The following is a 7,606-nucleotide window of genomic DNA, read 5'->3' on the forward strand; positions in this document are numbered from 1 at the left end:
ATTTTATTGTTTTGGATTGTATTGTAAATGCAACTTATATTTTTTAATTTAAATTCTATTAGTCAACTTATAGGACATCGTTAGTTTCTGATGTAGAGTATAATGATTTCATCAGTTACATAGAACACCCAGTGCTCATAACATCACATGGTCTCTTTAATACCCATCACCAAGTTATCCCATTCCCCCCACCCACCACCCCTCCAGCAACATACAATTAAAAAATATTATGATTATACATTATTTTATGTATAGAAGAGATTTTGTGTAAACAAATTGTGTTTTTAAGATTATTTATTTATTTATTTATTTGATATAGAGAGAGATCACAAGCAGAAAGAGAGGCAGGCAGAGAGAGAGGGAGAAGCAGGATCCCTGCTCAAAAGAGAGCCTCATGAGGGGCTCAATCCCAGGACCCTGAGATCATGACCCAAGCTGAAGGCAGACTCTTAATGCACTGAGCCACCCAGGCACCCCAACAAATGGTTTTGTATCTTGAAATTCTACTAAATTTGTTTACTTTTTCTAATATATTTTTGTAGACACTTTAGAATTTTCTACACATAAGATCATGTTTGTGAACCAAGATAACTTTACTTCCCTATTTCCAATTTGTTTTGTTTTGTTTTGTTTTTTGTTTGTTTGTTTGCCTAATTGTTCTGGTTATACTTTCAGTATGTTTTATATCAGTTTAATTTTATTCAAGTAATGTAAGAACACGATGTCAACAACCCATAAAGTAAAACAAGGGTCCCATTACCCAGCCCTTCTGATTTTCAAGGAAAACATTTCATATTATTTTACCACTTTTTTTTCTATTTACACATATTTTCCACTCATATGTTTATCTTTAGTAAATTCTAAATAACATCTTTTGACTCATCGCTCCAGCCAAGGAGGATGGAGAAATTCCTCCAGCACATATAATTATCTCTGACACATTTTTTTCCTTTTTTCATCGTTTCAGAATATTTACATCCCATATTTTTATTTAAATTCAATTATCCAAGGTACAGTACATCATTGGTTTTTGATACAATGTTCAATAGCTTATCAGTTCAATATAACAGAGAGCTCATCACATCACATGCCCTCCTTAATGCCATCACCTTAATGGCCACCCCTCTACCCAACTCCCCTTTTGCAACCCTCAGTTTGTTTCCCAGAGTGAAAAATCTGATATGATTTGTTTCTCTGATTTTTTTCCCATACAGTTTCCACCACCACACCCCTATTGTCCTCTGGCCCATTCTTTTTGTTCCACGTATGAGTGGAACCATATGATAATTGTGTTTCTCTGATTGACTTACTTCACTCTGTATAATGCCCTCTAGTTCTATCCATATCAATGTAAATGGGAGGTATTCATCATTTCTGACGGCTGAATGATATTCTATTGAATATATGGACAGCATCTTTTTTATCCCTTCATTTGTTGAAAGGTATCTCAGCTCCTTCCACAGTTTGGCTATTGTGGACCTTGCTGCTATGAACATTGGGGTGCATGTGCCCCTTCTTTTCACTACATCTGTATCTTTGGAGTAAATACACAGTAGGGCAATTGCTGGGTCATAAATTCGCTCTGTTTTTACCATCCTGAAGAAACTCCATACTGTTTTTCAGAGAAACTGTACCACCTTGCATTCCCATAACAGTGTAAGAGCCTTTCCTTCTCAACATCCTTGCCAACACTTGTTGTTTCCTGTCTTCTTAATCTTAGCCTCTCTAACTGGCATAATGTTGTATCTCATTGTGGTTTTGATTTGTATTTCCCTGATGGCTAGTGATGTTTAACCTTTTCTTCATGTGTCTGTTAGCCACTCATATGTTTTCTTTTGAGAATTGTCTGTTCATGTCTTCTGCCCATTTCTTTACCTCCCATTAATGGCAAGGTTAATGGTATTTTTCACCTAGTGTATATTGCTAAGACACCAAAAATATAAGTTGTTGTAAAACCTGATAATTTAGGGATACTTTAGTGGCTCAGTAAGTTAAGTATTGACTTGATTTCAGCTCAGTTCCTCATTTCCCAGTTGTGAGATCAAGCTTCATGTGGGTCTCTGTGATCAGCGTAGAGTTGCTTGGCATTCTCTACCCCTCTCCCTGAATGCTTGTGTGCTCTCTTTAGTAAATAAATAAATATTTTGGGGAAAAAAAAACGCTGATACTTTAGTTACCATTTCTATTTATAGAATACTATTTCCTTGTTATTTATTTCTCATCATTGTTACTATTATCTCTGTCAAGATATATTTAGAACCATGTGTTTATAGGCAATTTTGAGCATTTTTAGAAAATAGTTTCAAGAAGACATTCATAATTGTCAAGAAAATATCTTGTGGGGTGCCTGTGGGACTCAGTCGGTTGAGCAAATGCCTTTGGCTCAGGTCATGATCCTGAGCCCCAGGATTGAGTCCCCCATTGTGCTCCCTGCTAAGTGGGTGTCTGTTCCTCCCTCTGATCCTCCCCCTCTCATGCTTTCTCTCTCTCATGCTCTCTTTCTTGCTAACTCAAATAAGTAAATAAAATCTTTAAAAAAAAAGAACACATCTTGCAATAAAATATTTTTCATGTTTTTTCTGTATTCTGTTTATGATGTTTAAATATGGTGGTCCATATATATATACTTTAGAAAAACATTTTCTTTTGATAATAATAATTACGTAATTATTTTGGCTTATGTATTTTTTAAGATTTTTCTTTATTTATTCAACAGACAGCACTAATAGGCAGAAAGGCAGGTAGAGAGATAGGGGGAAGCAGACTCCCTGCTGAGCAGAGAGCCTGATGTGGGGCTTCATCCCAGGACCCTGAGATCATGACCTGAGCCTAAGGCAGAGGCATAATCCACTGAGCCACCCAGGTGCCCTTGTTTATGTATTTTTAAAATGACAATGAGCATAAATAAATATTAATTCTTGAGTTCTATCTTCTCAAAATGACAATCTTTCAAGTTTTGTTGCTTCTTTTAAAACTCTGGTACACTTTTTTCTTCATTATGTTTTTAAATTTTGACTTAATTTTTTATCATATAAACATATTTAAATATATATACATACACACACACATATTTGGCAAGAACCCTTCATTTTATCTGACTTATACCTTTATTTATCTAATGGTATTTATATTGTGAATTAATAATATTTCATACTTTGGCCCCCATATTTCTTTCTTTCTTTTAAATTTTTTTTTCAGTTTTCCAAGATTCATTTTTTATACACCACACCCAGTGCTCCATGCATACGTCCCCTCCTTAATACCCACCACCAGGCTCACCTAAACCCCATCCCCCTCTATTCCAAAACCTTCAGTTTGTTTCTCAGGGTTAGCAGTCTCTCATGGTTTGTCTCCCCCTCTGATATCCCCCAATTCACTTTTCCTTTCTTCTCCTAATGTCTTCCATGTTATTCCTTATGCTCCACAAGTAAGTGAAACCATATGATAATTGACTTTTCCTGCTTGACTTACTTCACTCAGCACAATCTCCTCCAGTCCTGTCCATGATGATACAAAAGCTGGGTATTCATCCTTCTGATGGAGGCATAATATTCCATTGCATGTATGGACCATATCTTCTTTATCCATTCATCTGTTGATGGGCATCTTGGCTCTTTCCCATTTGGTAATTGTTGCCATTGCTGCTATGAACATTAGTGTAAAGATGGCCCTTCTTGTCATTATATCTGTATATTTGGGGTATTTAACCCAAAGTAGTGCAATTACAGGGTCATAGGTTAGGTCTGTTTTTAATTTCCTAAGGAATCTCCACACTGTTTTCCAAGGTGACTGCACCAACTTGCATTCTCACCAACAGTGTAAGAGTTTTCCCCTTTCTCCACTTCCTCTCCAACAAATGTTATTTACTGTCTTGTTAATTCTGACCATTCTAAGTGGTGTAAGGTGGTATCTCAATGTGGCTTTGATTTGAATCACCCTGATGTCTAATGATGATGAACATTTTTTCATGTGTCTGTTAGCCATTTGTATGTCTTCGTTGCAGAAATGTCTGTTCATGTCTTTGGCCCATTTTTTCATGTGATTATCTGTTTTTTGAGTGTTGAGTTTGAAGAATTCTTCATATATCTTGGATATCAGCCCTTAGTTTGTAGTGTCATTTACACATTTCTTCTCACATTCTGTGGGTTGCCTCTTTGTTTCATTGACTATTTCCTTTGCTGTGCAGAAGCTTTTCTGAGCATATGAAACCTACTAGAGAATTCTTTCTGCATTTTCACATTTTTACTCATATTTTTTGTGTATGATTGAGAGTGTGAATATGTCTCCCTGTGTGTGCACATACGTATACATATTCTTGTTTTGTGTTGGAGACCCCCTAAAAGCACGGTATCATTTGGATCTAGGATAGTATTTAAGACTAAGATACTACAGACTGTGTGGAACTTGTTCACTTATGATGTCAATGGAGAATTTCTTCTTCCACCTCCAAGAGAGCTCAGGATGTTATTTCCTTTTTTTTCCACTTAAGTGACTGATCATTCCTTTATCTAAAATCAAATGGTCCTGAAATATTTTCTCTCTCATTGGGACGTTTGGCACCTGTTCTATTTTGACTTATATATACTCCTTATCATTATGATATTTGTTTTTTAAGATAGAGAAATGACAAACATATGTGATTAAATTCACACACTGATCTCAATTATAATTTTAAATAAAATATTTCACTTATATGTGGAACTTAAAAACCAAAAGAAATGATTATAGGACCAAAAAAAGATACAGAGGGAGGCAAACCAAGAAGAAGTTCTTAATTATAAGGAAAAACAGGGTAGTTACCAGACTGGAGGTGGATGGGGCAATGGATGAAATAGGGGGTGGGGATTAATAGTGCACATGTTATGAGGAGCACAGGATGTTCTGTGGATGAGTTGAATCACTAAACTATACACCTGAGACTAATATTACACTGTACATTAATAACTAGAATTTAAACAAAAAATTTAAGAAAATAAATGAAAAAATGAGTAAGACAAAGTACCATAAAGTAGTGTGTATCATTTAATTATTAGAAAAAGAGAGAGACATAAAACAAATGCTATCTTGAAGAACTCTGGCAGATTTGTGAAACCTACCATGAGTATGGTGTTTAGATAATTAGTTGAAGATTATCCTTGAACTGTATCATTCAGAAACTGGTTGTGAAGTCAGAAGAGAATTATTTTGTATAAATAGTCCTTGACAATAAGGATTCATTCATGGGTATCATATGCAACTAATGAATCATTGAACACTACATCAAAAACTAATGAGGTACTATAGAGTGGCTACCTGAACATTAAAAAAAAAAAAGATTCATTCATGATTTCAGAACAGATGAAAGAAATAATTTTACCTGATTTCAAGGATGTTTGACTAGACGCTACTGTGAAAAGACGATTCAAGAAGGAAATATTGCTTCTTAACAGAAGCTGATAGGTTGCTAGAGCTTTAGAATTTAGAATTAGCTTTAGAATTAATTCATAGATACGAAAGAAAATGATCCTTTATGGGCCATAAATATTCTTAACTTATTCTTAAATTATTTTATCATGTTTTATATCCTAAATTATTCTTAAAATAAATATATAAAGTATGTATTTAAATTTATTTTCTATTCAAATATTTTGAGTAAACCTCTGATTTGGCAATACTGTAATCATGTACATAAGTAAGGCATACTTATCCTAATGAATTCTTAATATATATTGATATACATATGTACATGTATACACACACACACACACACACACACATATAGTGAGAGAGAGAGAGAGAGAGAGAGAGAAATAGAGAGAGAGATTTTTTAAAATAACTCCAAAGAATTCTTAGAAAAGATATAGGCTACTAATTTTTGCATTCTTATTTTAATTTGTGGTTCAAAAAATAAATTGTTTTTGTTTTTGTTTTGTTTTTCTAAAAATAGGAAACTTCACTTATTCATATGAGTTGTAAGATTTTCAACAATTCAGTCAGACTAAAATTATAAATTCAAAAGATCCTCTTGTTCCATCCTTAACTTACTTTCCTGTCTCTTTTTTGGAAAATTCTATCAATGCTCCATGGAAAATTATACTCAAATATGAGCTGATTTCGTCCTATTGGGGTTGTTCCCACCAACAAGAGTTGGCCTATTCCTCTTTATTGTCATCATTCTTATTTTTCTAACTGCTATGTTTGGCAACCTGTCTATGATTCTCCTCATCTTCCTAGACACCCATCTCCACACACCCATGTATTTCTTACTCAGTCATTTCTCTCTCATTGATCTAAACTACATCTCCACCATTGTCCCCAAGATGGCATCTGATTATCTCTCTGGAAACAAGTCTATTTCATTCATTGGGTGTGGACTTCAGAGTTTCTTCTTCATGGCTTTAGCTGGTGGAGAAGGATTACTATTGGCCTCTATGGCCTATGACCGTTATGTGGCTATTTGCTCTCCTCTCCACTCTTCCATTTGAATGAGTAAAAGAGTATGTGTGCTGTTGATAACAGGATCTTGGATATTGGGCTTAGTCAACTCCTGTGCCCACACTATATACACACTATATATATCCCTTATTGTAGATCCAGAGCCCTCAACCATTTCTTTTGTAATGTTCCGACCATGTTGACTCTGGCCTGTGTGGACACCCGGGTCTATGAGTACACAGTGTTTGTGAGCACCACATTTCTCCTTGTGTTTCCTTTCACTGGCATTGCATGTTCCTATAGCTGGGTGCTCCATGCCATCTGCCGCATGCAGTCAACAGAAGGGAGGAAGAAGGCCTATTCTACCTGCAGCACCCACCTCACTGTGGTGACTTTCTACTATGCACCCTTTGCTTACACTTATCTACACCCAAGATCCTTCCAATCTCCAACAGACGACAAGGTCCTGGCTATCTTCTACATGATTCCGACCCCAATGCTCAACACCATCATCTACAGCCTGAGAAACAAGGAAGTGATGGGGGCCCTGAGAAGAGTGATTCAGGTAGTCTGCTTTGTTAAAATGTAGACACATTTTTCACATATGTACCCAATATTGATTATAAGTCCATTCATCAGTGTATACAGTAACTAAAATATTATTTTATGCTTAGAGTGGAAGGACTAAAATCAGAAAAAAAAGAAAATCACTCATGTATAGACAAAATTGTTCTGCAAGTATCCATAATTATGAGCCTTTTTTTGGCCTTGTTTTCATTTTATTCTTTTCATAAGCTTCAAATGCAATCATTTTTTGCTAATATGTTCTCTATGAAAATGATTCTTAGTCATGCAAAAATGAAAATGGAAACTGTCTAAATGAAGTTTTCATTATACATACAAGTTCTAGTATTTTTAATTTATTTTCCAATACAGGTAAACATAAAAATAAATGTTTCCTTAATATGTAGATATAAACGAAAGTCAGAAAAATTCTTGATTTTCTCATAGTAGACTCATAACTTACCTGTGCCAATTACTACCTTTTTTTTCAATTTAGGGTAACTTAGCTTTAGAAAGATTAACTGAGACTTCACCAGGGATTCTAAAGTTCTTACATCATTTTGAACAAAATATAATAATTTTGTTATCCTTTTAAGGAGATGAATCCCAGGAAAGTGATTCCATATCA

At 34.9% G+C, this 7,606-nt stretch overlaps 1 pseudogene; it reads left to right on the plus strand.

Annotated features, from left to right (window-relative positions):
* Nucleotides 1-6,062: 6,062 nt before the first annotated feature.
* LOC111139377 lies at nt 6,063-7,003 on the plus strand (annotated as a pseudogene).
* The last annotated feature ends 603 nt before the right edge of the window (nt 7,004-7,606 follow it).

Source organism: Enhydra lutris, unplaced genomic scaffold, assembly GCF_002288905.1.
Source record: "Enhydra lutris kenyoni isolate GAN:26980312 unplaced genomic scaffold, ASM228890v2 scaffoldscaffold103, whole genome shotgun sequence".
Taxonomy (NCBI): Eukaryota; Metazoa; Chordata; class Mammalia; order Carnivora; family Mustelidae; genus Enhydra; species Enhydra lutris.